General features: G+C 41.9%; 1 protein-coding gene across 1 annotated transcript in view; it reads left to right on the forward strand.

The window, feature by feature from the left end:
• ADAM12 (ADAM metallopeptidase domain 12) overlaps window positions 1-10,692 on the forward strand; it is a 305,398-nt gene that overhangs the window by 271,856 nt on the left and 22,850 nt on the right. The window lies entirely within an intron of this gene.

Consider the following 10,692-nt stretch of genomic DNA (forward strand, 5'->3'; position numbering starts at 1 on the left):
GGTTTATTTGTGTGTCTGTTGGCCGTGTAAATGCAATTAAGATGAGGGTAGCATATGTACTTTGTGCTGTACTGTTGTGTATCATGGGTGCCTGGTGGGAGATCGGCGGGGCGCAAAGGCAAAACTGGAAATGATTACGAGTCAATCCCTAATGGTTTTAAAAAATAGAATCCGTCCGCTAGAATATGGGAAGTGCTAGAGAACAGTGTATCAGAGAGCAGGGCTGCTCCTGTCAGATCCGAGAGGAGACTAGTGATCACAGGTGTGGTGAAACCCGACTTGGCTTCGTCTCTTCCAATCCTGATACCCATGGAGTGTCGCCCCATTTGTGTAGAAGTTATAAAGAATTACGGGAATAGAAAGGTGATGTTAGTGAGATAAATGAGGGGGAGAGTCTTCGGTGCTATGAAAGTCCAGGCAGGAATTAGAGGGTGCGGGAGAGAGGAAGCCCAGCATGCACTGCTATGCTGCAAGGCATAAGATTTTTCTTTAACAGGAAAGGGAGGGGCTGGATGAACTAGCCACGTTGCAGATGAGGCGGTTATGCAGCCCGTTTGTAATTACTGGGGAATGACAGGCAATCATGTCTATTTTTATCCAGCGGCCCCGGCGAGTCTCCCTGACAGCCAGGAGATCATGGCTTGATGTGACGGATATCAGGGTCATATTGTACCGTCTGCACAGGGAGGGGAAGGAGGCATGATACTGCCCTTCAGGTGAGCATCTGCGTCTAACAGCATCATAGACACGGTGGACCGGAAAGAAGTAAGAAACGATTTCTTTCCCCTTTTCTTTTATGTGGGTGGGGGGGGAGGGAGTAATTGGGAGCTATGCCCCTGAAGATTGCTGACATTGTTTGGAACTACGGATGGGAGTCAGCAGAATGCAAATAGTTTTTGGAGAGTGTGGAATGTGGATAGCGAGTCTCATTAACTCCTGGCTCGTCACGGTTCTTTGATTCTTTGTTTCTGTTATGTGTCCACAGGAGGTGCCCCCCCCCACCACGTAGTGGAGATTTTTTAAACGATTTGGCATTTCGTTCTGTACGGAGATCTGACAGAAAAGATTTGTCTCATCATCACGGATCAGATACATATCTCTGTATGGTCATGCTGAGCTCTTTTTGGATTTGGGATGCATACCACTGTGCTGATCAGAGCTCCCGCTGGGCAAACGGAAATGTATTCAAGTTAAGCGTTTTCTGTTTTACCTGGCCACTGCATCCGAGTCAGTTGCTGTCCAGAGCGGTCACAGTGGTGGCATGTGGATACCGCCCGGAGGCCACATTAGGTCCGATTGCAGCACACTAACTAATGTATGTAATACGATTTAGCGGGCTACCTATGGGAGGAGTACAGAAACCGATTTAAAGAGCCCTTTATGTCGATATAAAGGGCCTCATAGTGTGGACGAGTGCGCAGTTAAATCAGTTTAACACTGCTAAAATCAGTTTAAACACGTAGTGTAGATCAGGCCTGAGAGACGGTGTTCCTGGCTGCTACTAGCTGGCTATGTGACTTGAGGCAAATTACTGTACTTAGGCCTTGATTCTGCCATGACTTCACTGGGAATTAAACACATGTTTAAAGCTAAGCACGTGCTTAAATGCTTTGCTGAACTGGGGCCTCGCATCATCCTGCAAGGTGCTGAGCACTCTCAATTCTCTTTGAAGTCATTAATGCAAATGGAAATGAAGCATTAAAACCTCAGGAGTTAACAGCCTCATTTTTGTGAGTGTTGTGTGTACATACACAGTCTCATACAAAAGTTGCATCTGAACTACTCCACCAAATCCACCAGTACACTAGCAGCCTTCCCTCAAACCATAGACATACTTAGTGTTTAAATCCACTTTTAAATCCCATGGATACAGGAAGTTTTCTCATGTACAAAAGAAAAACACTTTGCAAAACAGTTTTCCATACAATGGAATGTTACTCAGTTGAACTGTTAGTAATTCCTGTCACTGAGATAAATCCAGCTGAAGGTCAGGAAGCTGAATTCCCAGGGCTCTGTTGCCATCTTCATTTCCTGAGGAAGAGGTTCCTCTGGAAGTTCCATTTCTCAATGCCAGTTCTCTCACTACTGTCTTTAAAAATTCTGTCCAACGTGGGCTGTGCTGCATCACAAGCCTACCGCAGAGAGGAGCTACTGGGGCACATTTATAGGGAAAATGGTCCAAGATCTTTTTGAGCCCAGGGCCCAGTTGGTCATGAAACACCTTACCTGGAATTACCTCATTTGTCTCATGATTAGTTTCAATAACATGGGCATGCACTTGCACACCCACACTTGTGCTCGGTCTGCACTAGAACAATGGCTCTCTGAATTACAGCAACAGCCAGAAATGGTTCAGCTAAGCCAGAGGGAGTAAGAGTATAAAGTTTTTATGGCAGGGTGATAAAACCCCTTGAGATGTTTAGCATTTGTGATGTTGCACGGTTGCTAGCTGCTGCTGTATTAATTCTCCTAATGTGGTTGCCCCTGCAACGTGAATGGCCCTCTCTCTTATTCTTGGAAGCTACCATAGACATTTCTGAGGGAGAAGGAGAGGAGACTGCCAAACCCAAATTGAGAGGTCTGATTCTGATCTCACTAACACCTTTGTAAATCAGAAATAACTCCACTGAAGTCACAGAGTTACACTGGTGTAAATCCTCTCCAGGTAAGATCACAATCTGCCTCCTTTTTCCCATGAGAATGTATCAAACAGCCTGAGTCTTTCTTTCTAAATGCTATTACTGATAACTTGGTATGGTTGTGGCTTCAATAGCTGAGTTATTTTTAAGGCACAAGGCCTGTACTGTACCTACTCCTGAATACAGTCATGTTTGTGAGAATCGGGGTGAGATCCTCAGTTGGTGTAAAATGACAAAGCTTCATTGATTTCACAGGATTTACCCCAGTGTATACCAGCTGGCCCACAGCTTTTAAATAATTGTTAAATCAAAACTCCAGCTGTGAAGGAAACAAAAAAAGGTCATATATATCAGTACAGCAGTTGGGAGTAAATAGAGTGTGGTCTCCCAGATTAGTATCTAACCACAGGACCATCTTTCCTCTATGCTATTAGGTGGAAAATAGGAGCAGGGTAGAACAGAATTACAGTAGAGAGAGAGAGAACCAAGCAAGGATGTTAATCAGTGAAGAATTATAGCAGAGCTGGAAATATTTACCATTTACCATTATAAATAGCAATAATGTAATGCTGGCACAAAGCAGTCTCTCTTAGAGCCTAACATTTTTATATTAACCTTAAAATAACAGATGTGTAGCTTGACTCTTTTATAGCAAAACCAGATTTTATACTTGATTGTACAGCAAAACTCCCAGCTGGTGCCAATGGATCTCAGATGTGTGAATTGAGAGCAATTTTTTCCCCTTTGATTCAGTGCCATGTAAGAAAGTAAAGTTTCAGTCGCCTCATCTACACAAAAAAGTTAGGTTGACCAAGCTACCTCACTCAGAGGTGTGAAAAATCCACACCACTGAGCAGCATAGTTAAACCAGCCTAACCCCGGTGTAAACAGCACTAGGTTGATGGAAGAATTCTTCTGATGACCTAGCTACCCTTCTCAGAGAGGTGAATCTTGATGGGAGAATCTCTCCTGTCAGCATAGGTAGTGTCTACACTGAAGTGCTACAGCAGCATAGCTGCAGTGCTGCGGCAATGTTTCAAGTGTAGACAAGCCCAGTGTTTTCTGTTGTTCTTTTGATACCTCAGTAATGTGGGAATCATAAAAATACTTCCTGTAAAACAAAGAGACCCTGAATACTCTATGATGCTTTTCTTAGCCACATCTTTATAATATTAACAGCACTTTAAAATGTATAAATTTCTCATTTGAACCCAAACTGTAATAATTATAAAAAACCCTACTGTAGCCAGAGAGAAACACAGACCCTAGTTCACTCTCTCACTTGCACACATCACCTGCTCTTCTTTTTCTTCCCAATAAGCAAGGTGGAATAACAGGAAGTCATGCGGGATAAAGCATAGTTAAAGCAGCAAAGAGTCCTGTGGCACCTTATAGACTAACAGACGTTTTGGAGCATGAGCTTTCGTGGGTGAATACCCACTTCGCTGGATGCATGCATCAGACAAAGTGAGTATTCACCCATGAAAGCCCATGCTCCAAAACATCTGTTAGTCTATAAGGTGCCACAGGATTCTTTGCTGCTTGTATAGATCCAGACTAACATGGCTACCCCTCTGATACTTGAAAGCATAGTAAGGTTTCCTGTATAAATATATTCAAGTCCTTGGTCTGCGTGTCCTTTGTACATGTTTCCTTAAAAAGGCCCAGTAACACACACACACACACACACACACACACACGATAAATGTTGACCCTACCTTTGTAGATCTAGTTAAAGAAAAGCAATGAGAGATATCTGAGTTTGTTTAAATTAGGAAGAGCAATGAGAATCTGTTTCAGGGAAAGAACTATACTGTACTATGTTTCTTCAAGCAGATAAGTCCAGTTAACATGGAGAATTACTTCTCATGACCCTGCTGCTCAATAAAACGAGCAGTATTTTAGGGTTAAGCATTAATTATACCAGGATATCATCTTTTTAAAAATAATTTGGCATGTTTTCCCAGAGTCCATTTAATCTTTGTAAATTAAGTAACCCAAGACCAAATCCTAGTCCACTATGGAGCCCTCAAGATTTGCCTAGGTGTCACGGAAGCTTGCACCTATCTTTAGGACATTTAGTGCCTACATGGCTGGCCATCCCCATATGCTTTCCCCAGGGACAGATTCTGTGTCTTTTCCACCCTTTGACCTCCACCATATATGGCAGTTGGGTAGTAGGATATGATGTCAGGGTCTTGACTAAGACTTTGTCTACACTGGCAACTGAACAACAAAACTTATGTTATTCAGAGGTGTTTACCCTCCCTGCCGTCCCGAAAAGGAAAAGGAAAAGGAAAAGCATCACTGTGAACAGCGCTTTGTTGGCAGGAGCGCTACCACCGCTCGTTGTGAGTAGAAGTTTTTTTGTTGGCGGGAGAGCGCTCTCCTGCCGACAAACAGTGGCTACACTGCACGCCTTCTAGCTGCATCGTGTAGACATAGTCTAAGATAGCACCTGAATGACAATTTAGCATTAGAGCTACCAAACAAAGTAAGTAAGGGTCTGTTTGGAAGATAAGGAGTGGGAAGGAGTCTTGCAATACTCATTGAGACCCCAAACCATTTCCTTCCATCAGTCGTTTACCCACAGGAGCACAGATCATAGACTGACATGCAACTCTGGCCTACTTTTCAGTCAGTCATTTGCAGCCAAAGACTGCAGTGATGTTAAATAATCCGAGTGTATGAAAGAGAAGTCCAAGCAGCCTCCTACCCCACACCTAGACACACTTGGGAAAAGTGCATAACCTCTTGGATGCTCCAAGGCCTCCACAGCTAGAGTTTGGTCCTAAATCAAGGCCACTGACAAAACATATGTTTTGTGTTTCACCAAGTCTTTGGCTGGATAGAAAACACCTCTGCTGGTGGAATAAAAGAATACATAGGGAACAGTCTAAAAATAACAGTAAACTTGTCAAAGAGCATCCCCACTGTGCTCTGCCCCCAGTACCCACAAGATTTTTTTCCTATTTCACTCTTGCATGTGTAAATGACAAGGTTAGGGCAGTAGTATCTTCAGAAGAGCTGTGTGTAGCTCAAAAGCTTATCTCTCTCACCAACAGAAGTTGGTCCAATAAAAGATATTAGCTCACCCACCTTGTCTCTAATATCCTGGAACTCACACGGCTATGGCAACACTGGATATTCTTGCACGTGTGTCATTTTTAATACTAAAAGGGTAAAATGCTTCTACTCAACACATTTTTTTACACTTCTAATTCTAAAAAGTCATATTGCCATTGATTTGACCTATCGACTGTAATATGACTGAAGGTTACATCAATCGTAAATGCCTTTGTATAATGTCTGCTGCTCCATTGGCATTTTCTGGAAAAGCTAGATATGCAGATAAAACTATTGGAAAGAGACAAATTATTGATTTCCTGGGAGTTGGGGGAAATGTTAACCTTTAGACTGTTGGCCTTTTCTACACTGACAGGCAAATGAATCTTTAGGAAGGGGGGGGTGTGTGTGTATATATATATATATAAAATGTGGGGCAGATTGTGCAGCCAAATGACACATGGCCTAGTTGGATGGAGTGTGTCTGCTGGTGCTATACCCAGCCATTGCAAGTAACAGGGAGTATCATCTGAGCTAGTACCCCGTTGGTATGAGAGAAGGGGTCGGAGGGCTCTGCTAGATGACCATACATTCCCTATGAGAAGTCTGTGACTCTACAACATGCTTCCCTCCCTGGTACTGGCGTCCTTCAGGACATACTGCAGTGCTCATCTGCTTCCTGGCCTTTTCCAGGCATGGTGTAAAGAAGGCTTTGGGGAGCCAATTGCAGGCACTGGCTTTTTAATAATAGCGGGCAGTTGACTTTGTGATGTGACAGTTTGGACAGCCGTGGTTATTTGTTTAGGAAGAGTTCTTCTGGTTGTATGTGTTTGTGTGTTGTGGGTACCTATGGTCAAGGCAGGCACTCTTAAGAAAAAAAAAAGAAAAAAGCCTACAGCAGTAAATCAAGATAAATTAGGACATCACACAGTTGGCCCCATCCAAATTGGCTGTTTAAACTATGGTTAAATCATTTTACCTGGAACTCTGGTCTTGCCAAGCTTTAAATTGATTTATATCCATCTGCATGACTGATAAATACAAATGAACTTTATATACCCAAATTCACAAGTATTTGAACATGATAAAACGTGAACATGACAAATTTAGGGCCAGTCCAACTAGAGCTACAAAGTTAGTATCAGGGCCAGGTTGGGACTCAGAGTGTTCCCCAGTGAGAAGCAGAACAGTTTAAAAATTGGGCTGTCTTATAGACTGCCAACAGCCCAGCGGAGCTGCTCAGGCATCTAGGAAGCACCCAGATGGACGGTTAGGGGCCAGTGATGCAGGCACTATATCAGCTCTGCGCCACCAAACTATTCCCCCTATACAAAGAAACATCTCCACTGGCCAGATAAAGCAGGTTGAGGTCTGCTTCTGCACCACTGGAACAGCACAAAGCAGACTTAACAGGATGCAGAATCAAGTCTTTAGCCTGCAAAACTTAGGATTCCTGCATGTCTTTCTTGTATTTATTTATACACTCTTACATGATTGATACTCATAAGTATAGTGTCTGAGCATCAGGTCTCCCACTCACCCTATGGGGTTATTTCCCCATTTGAGAGACAAGGAACAAACACAGAGAGAGATTAAATGTCTTGCCCAGGGTCCCACAGGAAGTCTATGTCAACACTGGGAATTGAACCTACATTTCTTGAGTCCCAGTCTAGTCCCTTAACAGGACCATCCTTCCCCTCCTTTCTGCTTTTCATTCCAGCACCTAGTACTTCTGTGTTGTAACCTCTCCTACTGTCAGAACTCTCTATCCTTCCCAGATTCTAATCCTCCTTCTTCTCCTTGATGGTATTTTAAGGTATTTTTTAATTTAAAAAGGTCATAGAAGCATCTGAAACCACACAACATTTCTCTGTTTCTATATTATAACTGAAGAAATGAATGTATCAGTTTGCACATCGGAAAAAAAAATTTATCCAAGCTGACAACTTTAATGGCATGTTTTAATGTGATGTGATTTCAGATGGCTGATTTAATTCTTCAAAAAAAAGATTTGTACGGAAAGGCTGATAGGACCTTAATTATAGGGTTGCAATGCTATAATTATCAATAGCAAAGTAAAATAAACTCCGCTCATCCGGATCAAGGAGCTTAATATCCACTGGAAATATTTGCACAAACCATTTTGTTTCTGCCTCTTGAAATAGCAAAATAGAGAAAGACAGCACTTTCTGCTTCAGTTTGTGTACTGAAATTGTGATAAATGGGCTTCTTCAAGAAACATAACATTATGATTTTCTTCTGTAAGTGTCCTTTGAAATCTTTCTTTTAACCCAGTAACTCCATCTGTTCACTTTCCTCACGTTTATATGTTTGCAGCTATAATAAAATCCAAAGCTGATAAAAAGATCAATCTGGAGAAGGCTGCAGCCGTCTGAATCCCAAGCCAATGAATGTTGTGCCTTCAATTAGGAGACAGAAACGAAGCGCTAGGCTTTGGTTTCCAGACTGCAGTTGACCAGTGGGAGTCAGTTGCTTTTACACACAGAGTATTCAGAGCCTGGTAGGAATGGACTTTCTGTTCTCTAAAAGGTCTATTCTCTTAATAAGTAACATCAGTTGGAGTTGAACGTTCCTGATGCGCTAGAAGAGACAGACGTGTTCCCTGTTCAGCCAGGCCCCTTTTGTCATCTTTAATGTGCTGGCTGCTTACACATTTAAAAATATAGGTGTATGTCCCACTCGAAAGGTTCAGTCAGAAAATAAAAATACACCCCAATCTGCTCTCCTTCTTCATCCAGATTCTTATCCAAGTAATGGCCATTGCCTCAGTGAACCTTGATTGCTGCTCTTGAGGCAGTGCTGGTGCATGCATGCAAGCAATGCTTTTGCTCTTCTGGACCCACATACCATTCTGGTGCAAACATATCTGTGCTTTGGACTGCCAGAGTGAAGCATTCTCTTGATACATGCTCAGGGGAAGTGTTCATTACTGTAGTAATATAACATACTGTGTAAGAGGTTTCCCAGCTGAGAAGAAGAGACCAGAAGCAGGTGCACAAGATCTATTCAGTGCTGCATTCCTTAAGTCAGTTATGAAAGCTGGGGCTAAATAATTAAGTCTGTGCAGAGGTAAGAGGACACAGAATTAGGTATACTTTGTTTTTTAGCTTATCTCCTCTTCTTCCCCATCTCACTTTCCCTCTCGAAAACCAGTCATAGCCTGTGCACATTTTAATGTTTGATGCTGAACAGCCATTGGCCCTGAACTGGAAGGTCAAGAAGGAAACCACATAGAAAGTGAAATTTACATTTTGGCTTTCATCTGGATAGTTTCTTTTTCTAGATGCTTCAGTCAATTTACAATTATTGCCTGTGGTTTTCTGAAAAAAAGTGCAAGGAGCCCGTGTGAGTCCTTTTTAATAGTCTCAGATTAGAGAAGTATCCTGAACTCAGCAAGCTTGATAGTAATCATTCAAAGAATTTCAGGCGCTTGTCCTTCTCTCCAGGAGAGCAGCCGCTCATATTTTGTTCCCTCTATGCCCTATTTTCTCGGTTTTCCAGTTTCAATATGTAAAAAGTTAGAGGAAGGCGGAGAAGCCATCTAAAACCTCTCTTCAAGATTGCACATTTTGTCCATTGTAGCATTACCTTGCTGTTTAGTTAAGGATATTCTATTAGTCAAGCTTCTGGCTGTAAAATGTAGATAATTAATTGAGGCTTTAGTCTTTGCATTGTTAGTGAAAAGATTCACACTAACTGTAACTCTTTTTATCATGTTTAATTTTATTCTCCAAGAGTATGAAACTCTTTTTTTAACCTCCCTCTTTTAAAAGTTTTTCCCAAAAAGTGCAGGATTTTTACTATGTACACATGCTTGGAAACAGCTCAAAACATTTGCCAATTGTAATGCTCAATAGAATATTCTGTTTCTGTTGTTAAGGATTAGGGTCATAATGTGCTAAAATTGTAATATTCTCAGCCTGCAGGTTTTCAAATAATTTTGTTTTGTTATTTTATTTTCCTGATCTGGACAAAAGTCCAATGCTTGTTGGCTGTATTTTACACAAGGGCCTTTTTTTTGTTAAGGGCCATCGGCATAGCTACATCAATGCTATCAATGGTGTGAGTGCTGGTGAAAGCAGAGGTCCAAGCATCTGCTTGAACTTTAACCACTGTGTCATCTAACTCTTCTCAAAGCAAGTCGTGGTGCTTGGAATGCCAGTAATGAGTTGCATGTGTTGTATAAGTACCTCCATGGGAAGAAAATATCAGGGACCAAACCTGTTTATCTTATCAGATAAAGGTGTAACAAGAACCAAATGGCTGGAAGTTAAAGCCATGCATTCAAATTAGGTATAAAGAGTAAATGTCTAACAGTGAGTGCAATCATCATTGCAACAACCTACCAAAGGCAGTGGTGGATTCTCCATCTCTTGAAGTCAAGTCTTCACATCAAAACTTGGGTGCTTTTGTAGAAGATAATGCTTTAGTCAAATACAAGTTATTGGGCAGAGTGCAGAAGCAACTAGATTAAATTCTATGGTCTGTGTTATACAGGAGGTCAGACTAGATGATCTAAAGCTCCAATCTGGCTTTAAAATCTATGAATCTGTGACCTGTCTATACAAGCATACCCACCTTTGCTATCACCAAAGAAGCTGCACTGGTGTTGGGAAATGTTTACATTAAAAAGGCTAGTGCAAATAAGGTGCAGGTGTCATGTAGCTTCATAGTCTCCTAGCTCTGCCACTTCATTAGAGTATTACCCTTCCTTCAAACCAGTCCTTCCTCTTGTTTGGAATTTTTGAAGAACTACATGTGTTTTATGTAAAAGCAGCAGAGAATCCCGTGGCACCTTATAGACTAACAGACGTTTTGGAGCGTGAGCTTTCGTGGGTGAATACCCACTTCGTCAGACGCAGGTAGTGGAAATTTCCAGGGGTAGGTATATATATGCTAGCAAGCAAGCTAGAGATAACGAGGTTAGTTCAATCAGGGAGGATGGGGCCCTGTTCTAGCAGTAGAG

This window comes from Chelonoidis abingdonii, chromosome 15 (genome assembly GCF_003597395.2).
Source record: "Chelonoidis abingdonii isolate Lonesome George chromosome 15, CheloAbing_2.0, whole genome shotgun sequence".
Taxonomy (NCBI): domain Eukaryota; kingdom Metazoa; phylum Chordata; order Testudines; family Testudinidae; genus Chelonoidis; species Chelonoidis abingdonii.